This window comes from Onychostoma macrolepis, chromosome 04, assembly GCF_012432095.1.
Source record: "Onychostoma macrolepis isolate SWU-2019 chromosome 04, ASM1243209v1, whole genome shotgun sequence".
Taxonomy (NCBI): domain Eukaryota; kingdom Metazoa; phylum Chordata; class Actinopteri; order Cypriniformes; family Cyprinidae; genus Onychostoma; species Onychostoma macrolepis.
Window position 1 is genome coordinate 5,044,186 of NC_081158.1, and position 11,700 is coordinate 5,055,885.

Below are 11,700 nucleotides of genomic sequence, written 5' to 3' on the forward strand. Positions count from 1 at the left end.
CTGAATGCTTGAGACCAGGCCGTTTACAAAATGTCCTCGCCTAACTGTAGACATGTGACTCTTCATAGACACACAGCTTGAACTGAGCTAAAACAGAGAGAGATTAAAGTTCATCCTTTAAATTACTGTATGTAACAAATCAACTATACATTTATCATGATTAAAATCATTTAAATAGCACTTATAACCACATCATACACTGTGTTTATACAAAAATTGTGAACTGAACCGTGACGATATCTGACAATATTAAAAGTCACTGTCACAGTTGAGTTTCTGTTCGCTGTTATTGTATGTTGACACATGCTGGGTTCAGAATTACTGTTTACTGTCCAGTACACAGTACATATTGCCTACTACGTTTTTTAAGAATAGTGTGTGAAACAGTATACAATAAGCAACAAATAACATTTTAGAGTAGTATGCTACAGTGTTGTCACATGACAAACAGTGAACATTTATGCTGTTGAGGCTGTAACCTTACAAATAAATGTGCTAAGGCATAAAAAGTGGAAAAAGTTATATATTCTAGTTTCACTATGTGCACATGATCAATTCTGTTTACACTAGAATAGCAGTATTTTTTTTTTAAGCAATCGGCCAAATGAAAATAGTAGCTGTGGCATTTATTTATTACTGTAGTACATCATAAAATAGTATGCCATAACATATTCAGTGTAAATGATCACATTTATTAAAATTATTAATGGATGCCACCTGGAACAAAGCCCTTCCTACACCTACCGCTAACCATACTCAATAAACACTTTATTATTAATGAGCCATTTTATTTTCACCAATTATTTCCTTTATTTTTACTGAAAATAAATGCCTTTCCGATCTGATGGGAAAAAGAAGAAAAACAAGTTTGGCAAAAACTTGGGTCGATGGAGTCGAAAGCATTTGCTTCAGGTATTACTCCCTACGCCGCTGATACTTCAGGTGAACGTGTGTCTTTCATAGTGCTCTGTTTATACCAATTAGACATTGGTTAATGTCAATATCCTCTGCCAACAAATCAGTTTATTTGCACTTAGAGTAAATAGGGACTCCATTTCTTTTTAAAGATTGAATTCTGTTTACAGAATTGAAATATTATTTTTATTTATATATTATATATATATTATTACTGCAATATTATTATTATTTAATATTTTTAATGTCTTTTGTCATGTCTTTGCAGATTCTGGTAAATATAATATGTCATCTGGGTATTTCATGTGTACAGAAAGTTTGCATACTACGCACAGTATACAGAACATACTGGATACAGCAGAAATAGCAGGAGTATTATGATAGCATGAAATTTCGAACACAACATCAGTTTTCTAGTGTGTCTGTTAGTCCCTAATTAAGTTCACCTGTTGTTCATTCAGTTTCCTCATTTACCCTTGTGTATTTAAACCTTCAGTTCTGTCTGTTTTTTGTTCCGTGTTGTTGATAGTAATGTGGTTGAGTCTTGTTGTAATTAAACTGTTTGTTTTATTCGAATGTGCGCTTGCTGTAGCCACCTACTCTGACAGTCATGCTATAATCATATTTTTATACAAATGTTATACCTGAGACCACTGTTAAAGCTTATTGGAGGATCCATAGACGCGTCACTCTTCATAGACACAAAGCTGGACTCTGGATATAATCTCTTCTGATGAACTGAACTAAAACAGAGAGAGATTAATGTTCATCCTTTAAATTACTGTGACAACTCAACTACACATTTATCCTTATCAAATTCACTTTAAACAGCACTTTATAATCTCTCATATAATGTGTTTATACAAAAATTGTAAACTAAAATGCAATTAAATATATAATAATATAAAATGTCATGCTTGATGACACGTCACTCTTCATAGACACACAGCTGGACTCTCTTCTGATGAGCTGAACTAAAACAGAGAGATTAAAGTTCCTTTAAATTACTGTTGTAACGGACAAAATGTTACTTGGTTGTATTTTTGTACTTTAGTTCCTCAATTTTTGTTGATTTTCAGAGTGATGTATTTGGGCCACATGTAGTACTGCTAGCAGCAGCTGGAGGGCGCTATTGCCTGGAGGGAACTGGGCATATAAGCTCGATCACAATAGAGTAAGTCAGTTCGTTTGGTAGAGGGAAACCATTTGGGTTGAACTCGTGCTACCAGCTTGCTCTTTGAAAGTCCTTGGTTGAGAACTCTAAGTTTCTGCTCAGCTTAAGGACTTTATTTGCCTATGTCTACACCTGTTACACCTGTTTTGTTCTTCAAATGATTCCTTTCTTCGTGTGCCATTGATCGGATGCATCGTAAATCACCTCTGGATACGAGGTGTGTAATGAACAACGCCGATCTAGGCCCGTAGTGAAACTACCGCGGGGGGGTTCTTCCAACGCGGCTCACAGTACAGCGACACGCCGAACACCAACGACGCTGTGGATTTAATAACATTGCATCGCATTCAAATATCATAAAACATTGTCTCATCTCTCTTCAATTCTCGTACTTCAGCTGATCATGGAAGGATAAGTTTATTCCACCTCATTGACTCAAAGGACAAAGAACATTTAAATTGACTTATGCTTTATTCGTTGAGTTTTTGCTCCTGTGTATATATACACTTGTGGGAAGAATAAAATGGAAATCAAAGATCATTTGTGTTGTGAAGAGTATTCTAATCAGTACATGTCAGAAATCTGTTGAACCCCTCAGAGCAACAGCTGTAAAGAGACAAGGTGTCACACTGTAACAACTCAACTACACATTTATCATGATCAAATACACTTTAAATAGCACTTTATGTGCTTTTCATATTGTAATGATTGTCCACTGAAGGTGAGAGTTGAAAGAACCCAAGTGCTGCTTTATTTAATCCAAAAGTGAGCAAACAATACACAAAGTCTTGACTTGGCAAAACAAGAGCACAGACATGGACATCTCACTAAACAATGGCTACACGAACAAAGCTAGATAAGATACAGTAGGCTTGTTGGAGATGAACTACACTAGCCTGCCACCGGCTGACGAGATCTGCTCGTTGCAGGCGAGGGAGGAATAAAGAGACCACCATCAGTTCAGACACTTCTTGTTTTCTGTTTTATTCCTCATATCTTGTCTCAAAATAGTGTGTTAGTTCACTTTTAAATAATACAAATGTTACGTTTATTATTTGCACAATTGTTTGTGTAGCTATATGAAATTTTCCAAATATAAACAACAGGTTAACCAGAATGTTTCCTTCCAAACTTTTACTCTTATACAATAAGAATATTATTCCATGGTCTGTCTGAATACTGGATTCTGATTGGCTGGCAGGCATTCAGTATAACCGTTTAATGCACAGGTAGTTCCAAGTCAGTTTAATCACCAGTGTTGGGGAAAGTTACTTTTAAAAGTAATGCATTACAATTTTGCGTTACTCCCTAAAAAAGTAACTAATTACGTTACTTAGTTACTTTTTATGGAAAGTAATGCGTTGCATACTTTTTAAATATGAGCAGGGCTTGATTGTTTTTAATATAAGAAGTTCTATTTATAGCAAATGTAAAAGCCCTTTCACACCAAAAAGCGTAATGAATAAACCTCAGGCTGAAGGAAAAGTAAATGTACGTCTGTAAAGTAGAACGCAGGAGAGGAAGGTTCAACACTCTTCATCAATAAAAAAAACAATGAAGCACAATTGTTAGTTTATCTAAAGTCATTATTGCTTATTAGTATGGTTTAACTGGATCAAAGGTCAGCAACAAACACATTGGTTAATAAAATTAGATTAAATACATCTGTGTTAACATTTCATTATTGCAGGTTTGCGTCATATTCTGAGTTTGAATTTCACTGTTTTAATTCATTTTGATGAATACTAAATCTGTTTTTTGCGAGTGGGATGAATTAATGCACATTCACATTTAGTCTAGAACTACAGTAACATCATGTTCACACACAACGCCTCTGTACTTCCGATTTCTCCCAACATGGGGACAGGAGAGCTGTCAGTCAATAAATGGGAAAACAAAGTAACTGGCATTACTTTTTTGAAAAAGTAACTCAGATATTTTCTTGCAAATTAAAAAGTAATGCATTACTTTACTACACTGTAAAAACTAAAGGTGCCTCAAATATCCCTTTGAGTACTCGAGGAACTTCAAAATGTAATTTAAGTGCCTCAAAGCTCTTTTTTTCATAATAGGGTTCCTGGAGGAACCATTTCAGTCTTTGCAGTTCTTGCAAGAACTTATGGGATCCTTGAAGCACTTTGTTTCCACTTCTGAGGTTCTGGAGTCACCCTTTCATTACACTGAGACCTCAAAGTGCTCTGGAGGTTCCTGGAGGAACTCAAATTTTTAAAAGGGTTATTGTAAGATCTGTTAACATTGAAATGGTTCCTGGAAGATCTGACTTGTATAAGCCAGCATCTGGAGGAACCCAGAGATTCATGTGACAGAAATGAAATAGGACTGATTATTATTATTGTTATTATTATTATTTACTTTTTTGGAATGGTATGGAACATAATCACTTTTGTGGCACTTGGCATGTGAAAACAAAAAACTTGGGCATCATTAAAAAGACTAAATAGTCTTACAAATTGTCAAAAAGGGACATGCAAAATATACAAATCAGCCAGGTATATCTAAAATTATGTCTGAAAACACTGTTTTCAGCAATAGGAATATACACATATCAGGCCATACAGGCAGTGGCTACACCATGGTATTACAGATTATTTTCTTTATTTCTTTCTGTCAGATTGCATTTTTATGCCTCCATTTGTTGGATTTTAAATACTTTAGTTGTATAACTTAAATACTGCAATAACTGAAAAATAGTTTTTAGTTTAGAAACAAATGTAAAATTATTTGAAGGTAGATATTGTTTTCCCTGAAACTTTAAAGCAAACATTAAAAATATTATTGAACTAAATATGGCTCAACACATTGATTTCATTAAAAATACACTAATTATAACAATCAGTACAAGTGTAATATTTAGAATTTTTATTTCCCTAATGAAATAAGTTTCAATTATTCAGAAATAATTGTTTAACAATTAATATAATAAAAAAGTATGCTGTTGTCAAGAAGAAGAAAATGTCCTCGCGCACCTGCTGTCTGCTCGCGCGCGCAAGTGCGATTTCAAACACAAAGCGTCATTAACGGTTTCTCTCCTCAAACAACCACAGCGCAGGACTGGCGAACAAAAGGTGAGTAAATTCTCCAAAATAAATATACAGATTTACTATTCGTACACAAATTTCTGTACTGACACGCTTAACTGTATGTTGTTATATTTAAATGTTTGTTGTTTACCATTTTAACCGCTAATTTAATAGCCGCGATGCTAGCTATCATAATGAACTTCGTGGGACGAAATGGAGAGTATTAAATCACAAACGGCGATTTTTAGTCAGCTTTGTTCATTATGTTCAGTTTTTAGTCATTGTAACTCTGTTCTTTTCTGAACTAATTTGTTGTCGTTTACGTTTGTTAATCGTTACCCATCCATGTTACATGTATTGTAGACTATCTAATAGCTTATTTTTCGATTCATTTAACTTACAGAAAAAAACAGTTTTTGTCCTTTTCTCTCCTCAGAACCTATACATTTCACAGAGTTCACTGAGCAGCACTAATGTAAGTAGACCTATTTTTTTTTTTTTACTTTCAAATAACTGAAATAGTGTTTCAGAGTGAGGCCTAACATTAATCCAAAATTATATATGAATCCAGTCTTATATACAATATTAATGTTACACTGAATTGAATTAAAGAGTTTATAATTTATGTTTTCTTTTGTTTTTGTTTTTTTAGCCGTTAATGAAGACGTTGTATGTTTCATGAATATGGCTCTGTAGTGGACTGCTGGTGTCACGCCCAGTTGCCTGCACCACTGTGAGGCATTAGAGGGCGTTTCTGTTTTGTGTTCCTGCCTGTTGTTCTGGTCATTGACTCCATTTCCCATAATGCTGTGTTTTCATTAGTGTTTATCTGGTTCAGCTGTGTTCCATTTCCTGTTTGGTCTTGTGTTTGTGTATATCAAGCCCCGGTTTGCTATTGTCTGTGTGAGTTGTTGCTAAGTGTTACCTCCTGTGTTTCTGGTGACCCCTTCCTGGTTCAGTCATGTATTTCAGAGCTATTTATCTGTGGATTATCATTAAAGGATTCTAAACTGCATTTGGACCCACTTCTGTTGCCTACCTGTCTGCAGCCGTAACAGAACAACTCACCACAACAAAGGATCCAGCAGGAATTTTCATCATGCACCCACGTCAAAGTACTTGTTGTGACCCTTTAAAGAAACTTTGTTCCATTTATCAAAGGGACGTAATATTGAAGCGTATGTGGAGGAGTTTCTTCGTATTGCCACTTTGTACCTGGTGATGATGCTTTGCTGCGGGACTGTTTTTGGAGTGGGCTTGACTTGGATATCAGCCTCAACTTGCCTGATGAGGATCCAGGTTGGTCCCTGGCACAATATATTGACTTTGTTTTATTATTTTGTGGATCTGAGTTCACTGTGGAGGAGGAAGTCTCCCCTAAACATTTTTTGCAGGGGGGCAGTAGGCTGTGGGCTCCAGTGGCCATGGAGTCCGGCCGAACAGGATTGCCACCATGCCACACACTGATGATTGCAAGTCCAGTGTCCGTCACCACTCCCATGCCACAGCCAGAGTCAGCTCCCAAGATGGCTGCCATGTTACAGCCAGAGTCAACTCCTGCCAGAGCTGCTTCATCTGCCACCTCATTGGCTAGAGTTGCTGCTTGCCCTGTTCGGTTCGCCACACCAGAGCCTCCAGCCATTATGAAAGCCATGATAATGTCTTCAGCCACCATGGACGACACCCCAGAGTTTCCGGTCATCATGGACCCCAAATCAGAGTTCGGTCGTCAGGAGTGCTGCATTTGGAGAGAAGAAGGCTTTCTCTGGGCGTTTGAGGCTAACTTCCAGTTTGGTGGACCTACCATTGAGGTCAGTGAGAGCAGCTGGCATCTTAAGGCCTTCAGCAGTAGAGCTTCTAGAGGTGGTTCCTCTGTCTGCAGTGCTTCCAGTCGTGGCAGTGGCTATGTTGTGTGTCTGGGCAGTACACTGTACTCTTACTCCGGAGCCAAATCCAGGCCGAGAGTCCATTCTGGAGCCAAGCCTAGTTCAAGTCTCTGGTCCTGAGCCAAGTCCAGTTCAAGAATCCATTCTGGAGCCAAGCCCAGTTCAAGTCTCTGTTCCTGAGCCAAGTCCAGTTCAAGAACCCATTCTGGAGCCAAGTCCAGTTCAAGAACCCATTCTGGAGCCAAGTCCAGTTCAAGAACCCATTCTGGAGCCAAGTCCAGTTCAAGAACCCATTCTGGAGCCAAGTCCAGTTCAAGAACCCATTCTGGAGCCAAGTCCAGTTCAAGAACCCATTCTGGAGCCAAGTCCAGTTCAAGAACCCATTCTGGAGCCAAGTCCAGTTCAAGAACCCATTCTGGAGCCAAGTCCAGTTCAAGAACCCATTCTGGAGCCAAGTCCAGTTCAAGAATCCAGTCTGGAGCCAAGCCTAGTTCAAGTCTCTGGTCCTAAGCCAAGTTCAGTCCAAGACTTTTCCAAACCAGGGCCGGTCCCTGAACCCAATTCAGACCCAGTTCCTCTCTGGCCACTGATCCAACTGGACCCACCTAAGCCACCATATGCTCCATCAGCTCCGCCCAGACCACTATCTGTCTCATCTACACCACCTTCTGGTCAGACGGCTCCATCAGTTCTACTTTTGGCCTCAATCTGGTCTCTGCCTCTGCTTCACTGATTCCACCATGGCCACCACCTTCAGTCCAATCAGCTCCATCTCTGGCTTTACTCTGGTCTTTACCCTTTGCTTCACTGATTCCACCATGGCCACCACCTTCAGTCCAATCAGCTCCATCTCTGGCTTTACTCTGGTCTCTACCCTCTGTTTCGCTGACTCCACCGTGGCCACCGCCTTTAGCTCCATTGGCTCCAACTTTGCCCTTGATCTGGTCTCTGCCCTCTGCTTCACTGACTCCACCGTGGCCACCGCCTTCAGTTCAATCAGCTTTACCTCTGGCTTCATTCTGGTCCCTGCCCTCTGATCTGCTGATTCCTCCTTGGCGGCTGCCTTTAGTTCTGTCAGCTTCATTTCTGGTGCTGACCTGGTCTCAACCCTCTGCTCTGCGGACTCATCCATGGCCTTCAACCTCTGATCAGTCTCTGCTTCCCGTACCTCTCCATGGTCCTGGCCCTCCTTCCCTCCCCCTGTGTCCGCCTCTGTACCACCGCCCTCCTGAACTTTGATAGTGTAGGGCGTCTAGAATCCGCCCTTTTGAGGGGGGGCTATGTCACGCCCAGTTGCCTGCACCACTGTGAGGCATTAGAGGGCGTTTCTGTTTTGTGTTCCTGCCTGTTGTTCTGGTCATTGACTCCATTTCCCATAATGCTGTGTTTTCATTAGTGTTTATCTGGTTCAGCTGTGTTCCATTTCCTGTTTGGTCTTGTGTTTGTGTATATCAAGCCCCGGTTTGCTATTGTCTGTGTGAGTTGTTGCTAAGTGTTACCTCCTGTGTTTCTGGTGACCCCTTCCTGGTTCAGTCATGTATTTCAGAGCTATTTATCTGTGGATTATCATTAAAGGATTCTAAACTGCATTTGGACCCACTTCTGTTGCCTACCTGTCTGCAGCCGTAACAGCTGGAGCTGCTGATGTCTGTTGCTGGCTGACAATAAAGTGATCTCTCTGGACTCACCTCATCTTTTGAAGGTGTGTAAATAAGTGAACAATTGAGGAGAAACATCAGAAACCGATCTAAAACATTCAATTACTTATAGTTTATATGTTTTATTTTTTCCACTTTTATTTTCTTCTAAGAAATCGAGCCTTGCTCCTGATCCTGCTGTGCTGGACGGTATATGATTAAGGTAAGTCTGAGTTTGTGCATTTTGAGGTTTACACACACACACACACACATATATATATATATACATATATACTAGTGCTGTCAAACGATTAATCACATCCAAAATAAAAGTTTTTGTTTACATACTATATGTATGTGTACTGTTTATTTATTATGTATATATAAATACAGCATATATTTTGAAAATATTTGCATGTATATACATTTATGTATACACACTCATATATTATGTAAACAAAAACTTTTATTTTGTGTGTGATTAATCGCGATTAATCATTTGACAGCACTAGTGTGTATATATATATATATATATACACACACACACACACACACACACACACACACACACACACACACACACACACACACACAGGTGCATAAAAAAACCAAATCAGGATATCATGAAAAGTGAAAGTAACTTATTTCAAAAGTGAAACTTTCATATATTCTAGATTAATTACATGTAAAGTAAAACATTTCAAAAGTTTTTTTTTTTTTGTTTTAATTTTGATGATTAGAGCTTACAGCTCAAGTCAAAAATCCAGTATTGGATTGCTGCAGTTAAACCTATTCCTATTCAAATCATCAATCTTATTGTCTCTAGCAAAACAAATCATTACTGCTCCAAGTGAACCATGTTCGACATCTCACCAAACTATTGTTCAGGCTTTAATGTGTGTTGCTGCAGACACCCGGAATTTGTACTGTAGGGATGGTCATTTAATTCAACTAAAATGTAAATATTTTTGGCTTTCGTGATCTGTAAGCTGTAATCATTAAGATTAAAACAAAAAAAATTTTTTGAAATGTTTTACATTACATGTAATGAATCTAGAATATCTGAAAGTTTTACTTTTTGAAACAAGTTACAGAAAAAAAATTAACTTTTCACGATATTCAAATTTTTTTAGATGCACCTGTGTACAGTATATATACACATACACACGAACACATACATACATAAATACATTCAAATATACATTGTGTTATTGCAATAGATATTGCATTGAACTAGTCCACAACCATTAATCAGTACACTAATATAACAAAATACTCATTTTAAAGATACTCTGAATAAAACCATGTGCTAAATGAATAAATGTCAATATTTTGTTATTAAATTTTATGTAAATCCCTCCTTTTTCAACGAACTACACAGAATCTTACACTAACTGTGGTAATGGAGACCCATTTGGTGAGAGCAGCACTGCAGATTTTCCTGATGGTGAGGAGCTACTTGCTGACGAACCTACCAACATGATTTCACCTTATAAGTGCCTTTGTTCTATTCAACATTATACAGAAAAGCTGTTAAACGTACAGCAAAGTGTACTATTTTTCTGCTGCATTTGTTGGGTATTCAAGAGGAGATCATCAAGCCACCTGCAGCTGTCTTGAGGCTTATCAATTTCTTAATTTCCTGTGTGAATTTTCCCAATCTGTGACCTCCATTTAGAACAAGAAAGAATGTTATCATTGACTGCGATGTACATTAAATTTGCTCATTTGAATTGTACTATTTTTGAGGTATGATTGTTTTAAAGTTCTAAGATATTTGAGTCACATTTATTTGTTTATGGTTTTATCAAGGTGTAAGTTTTATTTTTTTATTTATTTATAACAATATTAACACTGGTGTTCCCATGAATTTGATTGTGATGTGCAGTATTGATTATTTATTTGAAACTTCTATGGATGTTGTTGTTAATCAATAAACAATGTTTGATATGTATTCATTTTAGTTTTTCTGTTTGTTTATTAAAATAATTAAATGTCAATAGCAGGAACAATAAACTAGAGGGAGGAGAGGGAACAAATATTAAAGAACTGAAATTGAGAAATGGTGCCTCGAAGCACCAAGGTGGTTCCTGACCATTCTTAATAAAAGGGTTCCTCCAGGAACCGTTAAAAGTTCCTCAGAGAACCACCCCTTTTTAAAGGGTGCCTAGAGGCTCTACAGAGGGTTCCGCCACAGTGGCGAAGTGAAGAACCCCAAAAGGTGCCTCCAGGAACCTTTAGTTTTTACAGTGTAGTTACTTGAAAAAAGTAATCTGATTACGTAACTCACGTTACTTGTAATGCGTTCCACCCAACACTGTTTATCACCGTTCCATATTAATGCGCTTCTTTAATTGATGCACACTAACCAACACGCATCACTCGCTCACACACACACACACACACAGAGAGGTCGGAGATCGCTGATTGTGCTGCACACACACATAAACTTGTCAACACTTCCCCGTGATTTTTATTAATAAAATAGCCTAGATACTAGATCGCTACATTATATTCAACGAGGTGGTAAAATCGCTGTTTTTGAAGTAATTAATAGTTTGTAGAGAGAGACGCGCAGACACAGCTCGCAGGTAATGCACACACAACTGTCATCTCTCTTTCTCTCTCTCGATTGATAATTAATCGAAATAAATGCTGTAATTCATTCAAATTAATGTGGTCTTACCGCACTATTTCATGGAATAAGCAGGATAATCAACGGCTAGCCGTGCATTAAAGGATTTTAAATGCACCTCAGCTTCGCATCGGGTGGTTCTTGACACACATCGTCCTTTTCATCACAGAATCTGACCAATGAGAATAAAGTGTGTCATCATCAATTTTGAGCAACTGCAGCGCCTGACCTCGGCGGCTGGTCTCGTTTTGCTCTCACGGTACTTTGATGGCACATGTGATCGTAAGACGGCTGCAGCGCCGATCAAAGTCAGACAAATGTTGTAACCAGAATGCATTGCTTTTGTCAGGCAGCAGCTGATCTTTGCGGCGCCGCATGAAGTTGAACAAGCCTTATGACTAACAACTAAAAA

The 11,700-nt window shown here is 38.2% G+C and overlaps 1 protein-coding gene across 1 annotated transcript in view; it reads left to right on the top strand.

Moving 5' to 3' along the window:
* Positions 1-11,700, top strand: part of LOC131538364 (protein NLRC3-like) — a 230,206-nt gene that overhangs the window by 132,845 nt on the left and 85,661 nt on the right. The window lies entirely within an intron of this gene.